The sequence below is a fragment of the Abramis brama genome (genome assembly GCF_963993115.1).
Source record: "Abramis brama genome assembly, chromosome: 2".
NCBI classification, from domain to species: domain Eukaryota; kingdom Metazoa; phylum Chordata; class Actinopteri; order Cypriniformes; family Leuciscidae; genus Abramis; species Abramis brama.
Genome location: NC_139964.1, coordinates 29252709 through 29269043, shown reverse-complemented (window position 1 = coordinate 29269043; position 16335 = coordinate 29252709). Strand labels below are relative to the sequence as shown.

The following is a 16335-nucleotide window of genomic DNA, read 5'->3' as shown; positions in this document are numbered from 1 at the left end:
AAGGCCTACAGAAGAGTCTGCACAGACAGAGGAGACATAGGCCTACAGGTGGGCAGTGTATAGACAACTTTTCCTTTTTATTTGTTGCATGAGGCATGTGTCTAATATCTCTTGTTGCAGGCACTTGACCACTGGCTTTTCTTTACAAAGAACAATTGAAATAAAACTCAAGGAACTAAGCATATTTGTCTTTTATTAAACATTTAATGAAAAGTGTTTTTTGTTTTTTTTGGCAATGTTGTGTAATATGGCACATGCAACAATGTCACAGGCCCTGTCAGGTGTGCAACCCTCAGACTTTTCAGACACTGAAATCTTCCCTTAGTTAGCCAAAGTTCATTTCATTGTGTGCCCTTGTCCTGGCTAGAGCTGCATTGTAACTGGTTTGGGTCAGGGAATGGGGTCATAAAACACCTGTCTGCAGGCAGGAACATGTCATAATCTATCGAAAAATGCAGTTCTGTTAGGATCAGCATAAGTGTATGTAATACAGTGAGCTTGATATTTAATTGTGGAACTTTCCTTACCACTTTCAAATAATGTGCATAAATGTGAATCTCTGAAAATTCTTAAGTCATGCACAGATCCTGCCCATTTTGCTTTCACATTTGTGATATGGAAGATTTTAGTCAACTGCCTTTTTTTTATTTGATATAATATTACTAATCACAATAGTAACTGGGCTGCACATTTACATTGTGAACCCCCTTTCTGTTCACATAATCCCCTTCATTGAGGCCTTGATGGCAGTCTATGGTAGCCTATAGTCTATGGTACCAATCACGTTAGTGAAGCCTGAGTGACATATACTGTAATCGGCATGGTCATGATTGTATGATCTTCATAAAAAATTATGATAGCCTAAAAAACTGCTTTACAACATTGGGTCTTAAGTGGCTTGGAAATGCCACAAAAAAACTAAAACTGTTTTTTAAACCTAAAAGCGACAAAAAACGACAATCGCACGAGTCACATCTCAGAAAGTGCACTATCGCGCTGCGTTGGACTTCCCGTATCAGCTCCGCTTATGAAGCCGGGATCTAATCCTGTTTACATGAAATAAGCCTGCTTCCGAGCAGGTTTAAGCTTGCGCACCTGTTGCAATGACAGCAAGTCCAGGATGAGCTTCGAAGAACCAAACAATCCAAGATCATGCCAAGTCGCCAACAATCAAATCCAGCTAACTGAGTTAGCGACGTACGAAGAACGGGCCCCAGAGCTTTGAGGTTTATTTTACACTCAGGAATTCTGCAGTGATTATATTTTTAGACATCGTCAATGTTAGCATACTGTAGGGAGAGTTGTAGTTCTTGGCAAACGGCTGATTGTTTATTATTGGTAGCGTTGTGCTGCAGCGGCTCATTGAATCCCGCCATTCACTACAGTATTTGACTTTACATCAACATATGCACTACTCGTATATAATGTAGTACTGTGCGTGAGTTCTTAAACTTGTTATTAACAAACTAATGTAATTTAATTTTGATTCTAACAGAACACACTGATGCTGAGCAGAGCATGGAGGGACACACTGCTGTGAGTATCACTGCACAATTTCATTCACAATTTCATTTCATCCCAGTGAAGCACTTTGTCACTTTTCTTGATCAGTTGATCAATCAATCAATCAATCAATGTTTATTCATAGAGCACATTTAAACACAACTGAGTTTGACAAAAGTGCTGAACAATGATTAATAGAATCACAATAAATGAAAAGGGAATAAGATAGAGGAATAAAAAAACAAAATAGACAATAAGCAAAACACAAGATGTTTCTTGTTTATGTTAGGTCCCAGAAAATCCTCATGCAGAATATGGCCTCACTGAAAACATCCAGGTACAACATCTGTACTTAAATTTGAGGAAGTTGAATTTATATTGAGAATCTTATTTGATAAACTGTTCCGAATTGGTTGCAATGTGAATAAAGCATTAGTTCTATGATTGTAGTGTAACGGCTCGGCCTTAAGTTTCCGAGTTAATCACTGTGCCACAACACACACACACACACACACACACACACACACACACACACACATACATACATACATACATACATACATACATACATACCGGTACATACATACAGTTGAAACCAGATATTTACATACACTTCAGAAAAAAACACAAAAACTTTTATTTCTTTACTGTCATACATTAAATCAGAGTAAACCTTTTCTGTTTTAGATCAATAAATATTAACATATTTTTTGCATTTGTTAAATGTCAGAATCGAGCGAGGGATCATTTTTATGTATTTTTTTGATAACTTTCATCAAAGTCAGAAGTATACATACACTAACTTTATTGTGTCTTTAAACAAAAAGAAAACTCCAGATGATTCCATTCTGAGCTTAAGAAGCTTCTGATAGGTTAATTGATTCCATTTGAGTTAATTGGTGGCACACCTGTGGATGCAAATAAAGGCACACCTTAAACACAGAGCCTCTTTCTTTGACATCATGGGAAAATCAAGAGAAATCAACCAAGACATCAGGAAAAGAATTGTGGACCTCCACAAGTGTGGCTCATCCTTAGGTGCAATTTCCAGATGCCTGAAGGTCACGTTCATCTGTTCAGACAATACGCAAGTATAAAAAACATGGGAATGTACAACCATCATACCGCTCAGGAAGGAGATGGATTCTGAGTCCCAGAGAGGAACGTTTTTTGGTGCGAAATATGCGAATCAATCCCAGGACAACAGCAAAAGACCTTGTGAAGATGCTAGCTGAAACTGGTAAGACAGTGTCATTATCCACAGTAAAACGAGTCCTGTACCACCATGAGCTAAAAGGTTACTCTGGGAGAAGAAAGCCATTACTTCAAAACCACCATAAAAAAGCCAGACTACAGTTTGCAACTGCACATGGGGACAAAAATCTTAATTTCTGGAGACATGTCCTGTGGTCTGACGAAACAAAAATCGAACTGTTCGGCCATAATGATAAACGGTATATTTGGAGGAAAAAGGGCGAAGCTTTGAAGCCTCAGAACACCATCCCAACTGTGAAGTATGGGGGTGGTAGTATAATGTTGTGGGGCTGCTTTGCTGCAGAAGGGACTGGTGCACTTCACAAAATAGATGGCATCATGAGAAAAGAAAATTTTGTGGATATATTGAAGCAACATCTGAAGACATCAGCCAGGAAGTTAAAGCTTGGGCGCAAATGGGTCTTCCAAATGGACAATGACCCCAAGCATACCTCCAAATTAGTTACAAAGTGGCTTAAGGACAACAAAGTCAAGGTATTGGAGTGGCCATCACAAAGCCCTGATCTCAATCCCATAGAAAATTTGTGGGCGGCACTGAAAAGGCGAGTGCGAGCAAGAAGGCCTTACAAACCTGACCCAGTTACACCAGTTCTGTCAAGAGGAGTGGGCCAAAATTCCAGCAAACTATTGTAGAAAGCTTGTGGAAGGATACCCAAAACGTTTGGCCCAAGTGAAACAGTTTTGGGGCAATTCTACCAAATACTAAGGAAGTGTATGTATACTTCTGACTTTGATGAAAGTTATCAAAAAAATACATAAAAATTATCCCTCGCTCGATTCTGACATTTAACAAATGTAAAAAATATGTTAATATTTATTGATCTAAAACAGAAAAAGTTTACTCTGATTTAATGTATGACAGTAAAGAAATAAAAGTTTTTGTGTTTTTTTCTGAAGTGTATGTAAATATCTGGTTTCAACTGTATGTATATATATATATATATACACACACTCATATTAATACACAAACATTTTACATTTTCATAATGGCTTACACAGAAATAGTACAGAAATTTTAATATTTCTCTTGAAATTTGTTTTAGATAGACAATTTAATAGTATTTATAACTCCTAACTTAATAAAATAAGCTTTTTTTACTATGAGGAATTATTACATCAAAATGTAGATCTGTGTGCAGGTATAGGCTACTACTTTATCTGAATGAAATACATACACTTCTCTCGCATTTGCTTGTGTGCCAGCGATTAACCCTCCGCGTGCCTTAGGTTGCCGACCCCTGCTCTAGACTAGAGAATAGTGGAGAATGAGAAAACAACTTCTGAAAAAGTCACCAAACAGAAGGTGGACCCTCAGACCCTGCAGACGCTTCCTTCCAGCGCACGTACTGATCCAGCGTTTGAGGACCGACGCTCCGCTTTATCCTCTTCAGGGAATCCGCGAAGTCCGAAAAACAGATGTCCCTCATCTGAACAAGAAACACACGAGGGAGAAACTCAGCATGTTAAATGCTGTTTAAAAATAGCATGGGGATTTAGGTTTTCAAAAGTAGCACATGAAATAACAGTATCAGGTGTAGAATGTTGCATTGTCACATGTTTAATTCAGCTAGTGGCGTTCAGTTTTAATCTTGGATCTATTTTTAATTATTCTAAAGGCCCGTTCACACCAAGAATGATAACTATATTAGCGTTAACACTAGTGGACGATAACGACTTTTATCGTTATGTTTATAGTTATCATCTTTGGTGTGAACGGGCCTTAATACTTTCAATTTTTGTGTACAAATGTCTTGTTATCAGCATGAACACTCAGCTAGCTGACTTTTGTGTGAGATTGGTTTGTTTTAGTTTTTTCATTTTAGAAAAACATCATATGCAGTACATGGTGAAAGAATTTTAATTTTTTTGGTGAACTATCCCTTTAATAAGAGAATTAATATCAGGGTTATTATAGTTAGCTAAATCTAAAACCATTAAAATTAATTAAATAAATAAATGATAATAATTTAATTAAAATACCCCCAAAAAATGTTTTTATAACAGCTAGTTGACAAAGCAACATTTCTCATTTTCATTTAGTTTAACTTGATTAAAATAACCAATAGTGATAGAAACAAATAACTAACTAAAATGAACTAAAACTGAAATGAAAATTAATAAAACCTTCATAGACATTAAAAAAAAAAAAAAAAACGAACTAAAATGAAAGCAGAAAAAAACTAAAATAAAAACTATTAAAAAAGTATATATATACACACGCACGCGCACACTTTAATCTTCAGAAGTGGAAAACTCTTTACCTCATTGGGTGATATGTTCCTCACTTGTTCAGGCCTCAGTTCTGTGTTAAAAATGAACAGGACAAAATTATCTGACGAAAAGTCCGATTCTAAACCAAACTGTCTAGTAGGCAAAATGTCTTGATGCATAATAAAATACAGCAGGGAAATAAGTATTGAACACGTCATCATTTTTCTCAGTAAATATATTTCCAAGGTGCTATTGACATGAAATTTTCACCAGATGTTGGTAACAACCCAAGTAAGCCATACATACAAAGAAACAAACAAAAATAAGTTCAGAAATGAAGTTACGTGTAATAATGTGAAATGACACAGGGAAAATGTATTGAACACATGAAGAAAGGGAGGCGCAAAAAGGCATGGAAAGCCAAGACAACTGCTGAAAACTTACAGTAATTAAAAAGCAATCCAGCCCCCTGTCAGTGGAAATTAATAACAGCTGGTTCAGTCCCAAATGATGGCCTACAAAAAGGTCTCATTGCCAAGGTGTCACACAAGACACATCTCATGATGGGTAAAAGCGAAGAGCTGTCTCAAGACCTTCGCAACCTAATTGTTGCAAAACATAATGATGGCATTGGTTATAGGCGCCATTCTAAGCTTCTGAATGGTCCAGTGAGCACTTTTGGGGCCATAATACAGAAGTGGAAAGACAATAATTTCACCATAAATTTGCCTCGACCAGTGCTCCTCGCAAGTTGTATGGTGTTTTTAGGGTAATGTGCACTGCCATTTCTCCTCCAAATATGGTGTGTATTATGGCATCCAAACAGTTCAATTTTGCTCTCATGTGACCACACTATATTCTCCCAGTATTTCACTGGCTTTTCCAAATGTTGTGCAGCAAACTTTAAATGAGCTTCAACATGCTTTTTTTTCAGTAATGGAGTCTTGCGTGGTGAGCGTGCATACAGGCCATGGCGGTGGAGTGCATTACTTACTGTTTTCTTTGAGACAACAGTACCTGCTATCTGCAGGTCTTTTTGAAGCTCTCCACAAGTGATCCTTGGCTCTTGGACAACTCTTCTGATTATTCTTTTCACTCCTCTGTCAGAAATCTTGCGAGGAGCACCTGGTCGAGGCAAATTTATGGTGAAATTATTGCCTTTCTACTTCCGTATTATGGCCCCAAAAGTGCTCACTGGACCATTCAGAAGCTTAGAATGGCGCCTATAACCAATGCCATCATTATGTTTTGCAACAATTAGGTTGCGAAGGTCTTGAGACAGCTCTTCGCTTTTACCCATCATGAGATGTGTCTTGTGTGACACCTTGGCAATGAGACCTTTTTGTAGGCCATCATTTGGGACTGAACCAGCTGTTATTAATTTCCACTGACAGGGGGCTGGATTGCTTTTTAATTACTGTAAGTTTTCAGCAGTTGTCTTGGCTTTCCATGCCTTTTTGCGCCTCCCTTTCTTCATGTGTTCAATACATTTTCCCTGTGTCATTTCACATTATTACACGTAACTTCATTTCTGAACTTATTTTTGTTTGTTTCTTTGTATGTATGGCTTACTTGGGTTGTTACCAACATCTGGTGAAAATTTCATGTCAATAGCACCTTGGAAATATATTTACTGAGAAAAATGATTTCATCTCACAATCGTACCTCGTATCGGACCGAGAGCAGCGTCTTTAGCCAGTGAGGTCAGATCACTGCCGGAGTATCCCTCAGTCATCCTGAAAACACATTACAACATAATGCCCTTTTAAACACACAGTATTAATAATCATTACATAAACATGAACCTGTATTTTACCTGGCTAACTGACTCAGCTCTTTCTGAGACAAAGGGTTTCTGTGTTTACTGAGGAGGTTCTTCAGCAGCTCCAAACGTGTCTGAAACACACACACACACACACACACACACACACACACACACACACACACACACACACAGCTGATTACCACCTGTATTTATCATTAATAGAATAGAAACTGTACAGTTAATTCAGCATAAACATGTCGTCATACACAAACTATTTTAAGATTAATATATCAAATATTTATCAGCAACGTCAGAAACTCCACCTATATTTTTATTCCCCATTGAATTTTAATTGAATTATTATTGTTCAAAAGTTCGGGATCAGTAAGATTGCTTTTTAAAGTGACAATAAAAATATTACTTCAAATCAAATCAGATATCAGAATGATTTCTGAAGGATCATGTGACACTGAAGACGAGTAATTATTTATTTAAATCTGTAACACTATTTCAGCATATAACTGTTTTTACTGTATTATTGATTAAATAAATGCAGCTTTGGTGAGCAGAAGAGACTTCTTTCAAAAACATTCAAATATCTTACCAAACCCAAACTTTTAAATGGTGTGAAAACATTTCATTTCCCAGAATAACTTTGATGACTAAAGTTGGCAAAATATTGATGTCAATGACAACTGTAAAATTGTCTGTATGACAAATGCTTTGACAGTATTACACTCAGAGAAACTGAATTCAAATTCACACTCGTGAAGTGAAAGAGAAGCAATGTCTTTTGCCCATTCCTGGTGTGAACACAGTACCTCCTCTGTAGGTAAAGCCACATAAATGCGTTTAGCGAACCGCCTGTGGAAGAAACGAGTCCATTAGAGGAGCAGAATGATGAAGTCTTTGAAAGAAAGTGTCAGACGACAGGTCAAAGGTACCTAAGAACAGCCTCGTCAAGCTCCTGAGGTCTGTTAGTGGCTCCCATTACTAACACACGCTCATCTCCTCCTGACTGCACCTACAACACACACACACACCGTGAGCGTCGTCACCCGCGATCGGGAAAACACTTTCCTATGAAGTACACGCACTTACTCCATCAAACTCGATGAGAAACTCCGTTTTGAGTCTTCTGCTGGCGTCATGCTCGCCCTCTCTCCTCTCGCACAGCAGACTGTCAATCTCATCTGTACCCAAATCACCATTAATGACACGTTTACACAAACACACAAGTCCTGAGGCACCAATGAGTCTGACTGACAGCTCTTACCGATGAAGATGATTGACGGCTGCAGTTCCCTAGCAACCGCAAACAAAGCTCGAACCAGCTTCTCACCCTCTCCCACCTGAACACGCACACAACAACATGAATGAACAAGTGTTTCTTAAGACAGAATAACACACGGCTTTGGGCTGGTTCACACAGAACACGTTTTTGCTGTCAGTGGAATGAAAAAAAGTGCAAAAAAGTCTAGAGATGTGTTGAACCTCTTTTAACTTGAGCGCAGCGGTTTAAAGACGTCCGTCTAGCAGGAGTTTACGTTGAAAAAAAGTAGCGCAGATCGCATTAGTTACATGCTAATTATTTCACATGCTAAGCTAATTTAGTTGTTAACGTAACCTTAGTTTGCCTGATGACCCTCAAGCCATATTCGGAAGAATAGCTTATGAATAGCCAATTAGACCCGCATAATCTAGCAAATTATAGACCCATTTCAAATCTTCCATTTATGTCTAAAATACTAGAAAAAGTTGTGTCCGCTCAACTGGGCTCTTTCTTGCAAGAAAATGACATCTATGAAAAGTTTCAGTCAGGATTCAGACCGCATCATAGCACTGAAACTGCGCTCGTTAAAATTACAAATGATTTACTTTTAGCTTCTGACCAAGGCTGTATCTCAATACTAGTTTTACTTGATCTTAGTGCTGCGTTCGATACTAATAGATCACACAATACTCTTAGATCGACAAGCATTAAGTTGGTTCAGATCATACTTATCTGACCGCTACCATTTTGTCTATTTAAATGGAGAAAAATCGATCATAACTTCAGTAAATTATGGAGTGCCGCAGGGATCTGTGTTGGAATTAGTTTCCATTGTTATGCTGATGACACTCAAATCTATATTTCATCACGGCCAGATGAAAATGCTAAATTATCCAATTTGACAGAGTGTGTTAAAGATATAAAAGATTGGATGACGCGCAATTTTCTTTTATTAAATCCAGACAAGACAGAGGTACTAATCATCGGTTCAAAAAACCGCCCACAAAACCTCTCACACTACAACTTAAACATAGTAGGATGTCCTGTTACTTTATCCTCTACAGTAAAAGACCTGGGTGTTATACTAGACTGCAACCTGTCTTTTGAAAATCATATTTCATATGTTACAAGAACAGCCTTTTTCCACCTTAGAAACATTGCTAAGCTACGTAACATGCTATCAGTTTCTGATGCAGAAAAGTTAGTTCATGCATTCATGACCTCGAGACTAGATTACTGTAATGCTTTATTAGCTGGTTGTCCTGCATCCTCAATAAACAAGCTACAGTTAGTCCAAAATGCCGCCGCTAGAGTTCTTACTAGATCAAGAAAATATGATCATATAACACCAATTTTATCATCACTACATTGGTTACCTAAAAAGTTCCGTATTAATTACAAGGTATTGCTACTACTTATAAAGCCCTAAACGGCTTAGCTCCAGTCTATTTAACGGATCTTCTATCGCCCTATAATCCATCGCGCTCTTTAAGATCACTAAATTCGAGGCTTTTGGTCATACCTAGGATATCCAGATCCACCAAAGGAGGGAGAGCATTTTCACATTTAGCTCCAAAACTCTGGAATAGTCTTCCTGATACTGTTCGTTGCTCAGACTCGCTCTCCCAGTTTAAAACTAGATTAAAGACGCATCTCTTCAGCCAGGCATTCATATAATACTTTTAATCTTACAGTTAAATCCAACCTCTAGTTCATAAACGCCAGAGGAGAACTGGCCCCCGACTGAGCCTGGGTTCTCCCAAGGTTTTTTTTTCTCCATTAGGTCACCTGATGGAGTTTTTCGGTTCCTTGCCACTGTTGCCTTTGGCTTGCTCAGTTGGGGATATTTGGGATATTTAATTTAATTAATCAATCAACAATACTATTGATCAGCATTACCGAACGTTTGACGTTTTCCACTAGAAACAAGCATTGATGTATTATTTTAATTTAATACTGTGAAGCTGCTTTGATACAATCTGTATTGTGAAAAGCGCTATATAAATAAACTTGACTTGACTTGACTTGACTTGACTTGATTAGCGTGCTAAGCAGAAATAGCACAGGACAACAAACACTGATCCGGTCAACTTTGGAAAGGTGTCTCTCAGTAATGATAGCAAAAATCACAATTTTTCGGGACATTTCTGAGCGGTTTGATCCAAAGATCATCTGAGCCCATTTTGAACAAAAAGATTTGGAGGAGGAATAGCAAAAAACGGTAAAACTTTAGTTTACGGTCCAATTCTAACTATTAACTAGTTGCTTATTAGCATGCATATTACTAGGATATTGGCTGTTTATTAGTACTTATAAAGCACATATTAATGCCTTATTCAGCATGACCATATTCTACATCCTTTAACACTACCCAATACCTAAACTTAACAACTACCTTACTATTAATAAGCAGTAATTAGGATTTTATTGTGGCAAAAGTCGTAGTGAGAATTGGACCCTAAAGTGTGACCAAAAAAAGTCACAAAAAAATGAAAAGTTTTTCATAGATTTCAAAATGCTGGGCAAGCAAAATTAAAAAAAATGACAAATGGGATCTCATCAAAATCAGCATAAACCACAAAGAAAGACCCACATTTTGGACAATATTTTCAGAAGAAGAAGAAGTTACCCAAATAAACAATGACAGTTCATTAGTCTTAACTGTAGACAGTCTCTATGAAACATTGCATGATCACTCACATATTTGGAGGTGAGACTGGCAGCGCTGATGTTGAAAAATGTAGCATTAGATTCCATCGCAACAGCTTTCGCCTGTGAGGAAATGGAAAGATCAATATAGTTCTATTCCCATGGTATATAAATATACATTCATCTAAAAAGAAGTCTTTTTTTTGTGTTTTACCAGCATGGTCTTCCCATTGCCAGGGGGGCCGAAGAGCAGGAGTCCTCTGGCAGGAGCCCTGAGACCAGTAAACAGCTGTGGAGAGCAGCAGAAATGGCATTTTCTGCTGATCACATAATATATTTACTTAATAATATATTTCTGCAAACATGTAACAAATATAACAATACCAGTTTTTCTACACAGAATACCAGTTTTGTCATGCAAGGTGAATTACTAAGGTTTGCGCTAGTCAGTTTACTGGTATTTGCAGCATTATTTAACACCCCAAAAAAAGCATGTCTTAAAGCAGACGCTAATTTGCGCTGCTCTTGGTAGATTGTGTTGGTCAGTATGGAAATTATCCGATTCCATCTGTGTTCTTTTATTTGCATGTCGTCAGTAAATCTCGTGAAGAACTTTCCACTCCCATCGACACTTTTTTGGAAATGCACTCTCATGCTAATTTGCCCTGTTTAGTAAATCTGGCCCATTGTGAGAAGTTAAAACTTGGTGTGTGTGTGGGGGGGGGTACAGACCTCTGGACGAAGAGTGGGAAGGATAACGATTTCCTGCAGCGCTTGCTTCGCCAAATCCTGCCCTGCTATGTCATTAAACTGCACCGTTGCCCCGCTGAAACAAACACAACCACACACACCATCAGCCTCAATGGAAACATCACTTTTTTTTAGATATTCGTCACATAATCCTTCAGAAATGCTGATTTGGCGTTCAAGAAACATTTAATATTATCAATGTTAAAAAGGTTTAGCTGCTTAGTATTTTTGTGGAAACTATATCTAATAAAATATCTTAGATTTATATATTATATTTAAAAAAAAATTAATGTGCTGTGAAATTGTTAAAATGTACGGTGAGGCATTGCTGCCACATACATATTATTTTTTCCCCACAATTATGTCGTAATAACGAGATCTTATGTCGTTAAAACAACATCTTTTTCTCGTAATAACGAGATCTTATGTCGTTAAAACAACATCTTTTTCTCGTAATAACGAGATGCTATGTCGTTAAAACAACATTTTTTTTGCCCTTATAAGGAAATGTGTAGTCATGTACAAAATATGCCTTTATCCAAATAAAATTGACAGCCTATCGCGCCTTTATCACACTTCTACGTTCAAAAAGCTTAAGCAAATAGCAGCCCCCAATCAGGCAAAATTAATCAATGAGGCCCTTTTTAAAAAATATATTTTATATAGGCCTATAAGTTTTTTTATACATAATATATTATATATAAGATTTATTTTGTTAATAGGCTATATCTTCATTACCTAGAGATATAATTAAACAAAAAGTAGTAAAAACACATCTAACAGAACATATTTTGTTTAATTAACGAAATGTCAATCTTCGTCTTTATAACAGAAGATACAATACAATACAAAAATCTTCAAGATACAGCCATACAATCTTCACATGTATAAACGGATTGTCACCTTATAAACAGTCCTTTGTGTGGTGGAATAAGCAATGCTATATAGAAATATATGGTTACCGGTAGTATCTTAACTTAAACTTTATTTTATTAGTTCATAACTAATTATGCTAACTCAACTAATTTAATGTAAAGAGCTGGATACTAAATAATGTCAAATATTAAATGTAGGCTATTGATTAGTTGCCATCGACTAAAGGATTTTTCTAGACTAGTAGTCATTCATTTAAGCATTTAGGACTAATCGCACGTTTATATTCTATCCTGGGTGCATATATAGCATATTCCGCGCTCAAGCGCATGCATAAAACTTGCCGCAAAGCACCGGCAAAAGTAGGCTAATGATATCATATAATAAATGTGTCTGAAAAAAATAACGAAGCATTTGAATTGTTTATTAATGAACTAGTCTTTTCTAAATCAGTGTAGGCTGCCTGCAAACATATCTCCATACATCTCCGCTGTAATGTAGCCTAGATGCGCCTTTCATACGGACAGGATTACATAATCAGATGGTACCGTATTTGCTTTCGATTGGATTTTTTTCGTTGGTGGACATTTTTTTATAAGCTTTATATAGATAGCTATATTTCTCATGTCTGTGAGGCTTGTCTATACACTGTTTTTCAGTACATTTTTGAGACGCGCTCCAATTCACGGAGATCATAAAAGCGCGCCCTGTTCGTTTTCTTTTATTTTACAAAAGCACAAGGTTTTCTTGTTGTTGTGAGTTTACACAAATAAAAGTAGTTGCGACTGATGTATTATTCTTTTCTGTATGACCAGAGTATGGAATATGGAGTATTTTAAGTTGTTTCCACTGTTGATAGGAAAATGCGAGTGATGGCACCGGCGCCTCCATGTCATGCAGTGCGCGCTCCACACTCCGCACAGACACTTGGATATGCGCTTAATAATAGCAAACATTTATCTAGGTTAACGTTAGAGCGAGCGGCCATGCCAGACTGATAAGTCCTCTTCATGTTTAACAAATCAAATTCTGTTGCATTTTCTTGCGCCAGTTTGAAAAGGGCGGCTGAAACACTTCGCCTATACAGATAAACGTCCAACGCTGGTGTTTTTCTTTAAACAAATTCGTTTAGGGTTTAAAATAAATATTGTTTGTGGGATAATTAATGCCACAATAATTTGTTTATTTTATTGTCTACTTGTATTTTTCATTTTTGTTTTGCATTTAATACCATTTAAAGGATTTGCCATCCTCCCATAGAAAGACACGTTAAGAGCCACCTTTATTTTCTTTATAATAAAGGGTTTCTATGGGAGGACAACGCTTAACGTATAATTAAATGCATTGCGTTCATATTCTGGGCTCATCTGCTTTTCTGTAGGATAGTATGGTTTATTAATAAGGTGTGTACAGCATTTGATCTTTATCACTAAAGTAGCCTATTAAGCCATATTAAGCTTTTTCTTTATTATAAGGGTTTTCTATGGGAGGAAAACGCTTAGCCTAATGTGCATTTAAACGCAATGTTCGTATTCTGGGCTCATCTGCTATTAATAAGGTGTGTACAGAATTTGATCTTTTAACATGAATGTCCATTGGGGGCTGCTATTTCTTCAGCTTTTTGAACGTAGATGTATGATAAAGACATGATTGGCTATCAATTTTATGTGGATAAAGGCATATTTTGTACATGACTACACATGTCCTTATAAGGCCAAGAAAAGATGTCGTTTTAACGACATAAGATCTCGTTATTACGACATAATTGAGTGGAAAAAATAATATGTATGTGGCAGCAATGCGGCACCGTAAAAATGGATCACTTTTAGATGCAATATTCTTAATGTATCATTTCCATTACAAAAAACACATACAGAATCTAATAATTTATCTGCATCAAAATAATAACATTGTCATAAACAGCAATATTTGCCTATGAAATTTTTCCTAAACAATTCATATACAAACAATTTCTGACAATGATTGATGCATCCATAATCTACATGCTTGATCTGAATGGTTCTAATGCTACCTGTCTACAATGTCGTTGAGGATGAGGTTGGCCAGTTTGCTGTCCACATTTTTTAAGTTCAAGTCTCTTTTCCTCTGAGGTGACGCAGTGGCAGCGTTGCTGGCTTTCACGTTATGTCTGACACCTCCTTTTGCCGAGGGCCCCTACAAACACCACAGCGAGGTTCAGCCACATGTGCTCTGTTCCAAAACTAATGAGCTGCCTACATAGACAGAATCTTAAAGGGTTAGTTCACCCAAAAAAGAAAATTTGCTGTTAATTTACTGTTAATATAAGGCAAGCACTTGAGCTGATGCTGTGTTTGTTTACAAGAGAGAGGGAGGACGCACATGTTGTATTATTCATCAAAATCATACTTGTGCTTATCCTGGATGCAGCAACCTATATATGAATTTCACAGATTCTCAATGTTTGAGCTCCCGCGCATACATCATTATGCGTCAGGAAGCTCGTGCTGTAGACTGTCGTGAACACGCTCAAGACCGTTTGCCCAGGCTGTGGATTACAGGTAATGTTGTAAATAATGTACAGTTTCTTGCACAGACCGATCATTTCACTTCATAATACCTCAATGTATCGTCAGGAGCCACGGGTGTTGATTTTGTATTTTTTTTTTACTCTCAAAGTGACGGCAGCTATTGACTTGCATTAAACAAATCAACAAGTACCACATTTTCAGCTAAAAACTTCTTTACTGTTCAACTGGAGAAAAAAAGTCACCTACATCTCAGATGGCCTGAGGGTGAGTTAATTACCAGCATATTTTTATATAAATTTATATATATATATTTTATCATTTATAATTTTTATATTTTTAAATTAATAACATTTTTGGGTAAACTATCCCTTTAAGGTGGCACATGGCCTGAAGAAGTTACAATGTGCAGACAGTCTGAAGTCTGACTCCTGTGACGAACCTTCTGGTTGTTCTGAGGGCCGGTCCTGCCGCTGGTCGAAGGCGTGCGGTTCAGGCCAGATGCATTCTGGGCAGGTTTGGGAGGGTTTTTGGGTCGCAGATGGGATTGACTTGTGATTGTGAGAGTGTCTGCAACTACAAACACATGCTCGTGCATAAACAGAAATGTCCCTCTAGAGTCTCTCTGATCGCCTTCTTATGCAGCACACAGATCTCCCAGAATCCCCAAAACACACACCTGGACGCAGGTTCCCATTGGAGAAAGAAAGGCCGGTGTGATCAGAGAAGCCCTCTGCTGGAGACTTAGAAACCAGAAACCAATCATACTCCTTGAGCAAAATTTAATTCGATTTTTTTCCTTTTGTTTTTGAGGTGATCTGGGCATGTTCTGGATACATTTCTTGACAGATTCACACAAGAACCCGAGCAGAAACACAGAGAGTGTTAAATGCTGATTATGGAGGAATAAGAACAGTGTGTGCATGCAATAAAAGTGAAGCGTGTTATTTTAAAATGCTTTCTCCAATCCCACTTTAATGTGCAGAGTGCCAAAACTTCCGACATTAAACAACACTTCACCTTTATATGATCAAACATAAAACTGCCGTGAATCATTGCACAATCACACAGGCTTTCACAGAAGAGTGTGCGGTGAACACACCCGTGTGTAGGATATACATTGGGTACGAAAAGTATTCAGACCCCCTTAAATTTTTCACTCTTTGTTATATTGCAGCCATTTGCTAAAATCATTTAAGTTCTTTTTTTTCCTCATTATTGTACACACAGCACCCCATATTGACAGAAAAACACAGAATTGTTGACATTTTTGCACATTTATTAAAAAAGAACAACTGAAATATCACATGGTCCTAAGTATTCAGACCCTTTGCTGTGACACTCATATATTTAACTCAGGTGCTGTCCATTTCTTCTGATCATCTTTGAGATGGTTCTACACCTTCATTTGAGTCTAGCTGTGTTTGATTATATTGATTGGACTTGATTAGGAAAGCCACACACCTGTCAATATAAGACCTTACAGCTCACAGTGCATGTCAGAGCAAATGAGAATCATGAGGTCAAAG

At 37.3% G+C, this 16335-nt stretch overlaps 1 pseudogene across 1 annotated transcript in view; it reads right to left on the bottom strand.

The window, feature by feature from the left end:
* Nucleotides 1–1984: 1984 nt before the first annotated feature.
* Nucleotides 1985–16335, bottom strand: part of LOC311078138 (spastin-like) — a 28335-nt pseudogene continuing 13984 nt past the window's right edge. The window contains exons 4-16 of the transcript XR_014609573.1: nt 15249–15382; nt 14332–14474; nt 11409–11502; nt 10891–10965; nt 10728–10799; nt 8031–8106; nt 7856–7947; nt 7699–7778; nt 7576–7618; nt 6806–6885; nt 6655–6725; nt 5040–5080; nt 1985–4205 (exon numbers count right to left, since the gene is read on the bottom strand). The product of XR_014609573.1 is annotated as a spastin-like (transcript). The remainder of the gene's footprint in view (nt 4206–5039; nt 5081–6654; nt 6726–6805; nt 6886–7575; nt 7619–7698; nt 7779–7855; nt 7948–8030; nt 8107–10727; nt 10800–10890; nt 10966–11408; nt 11503–14331; nt 14475–15248; nt 15383–16335) is intronic.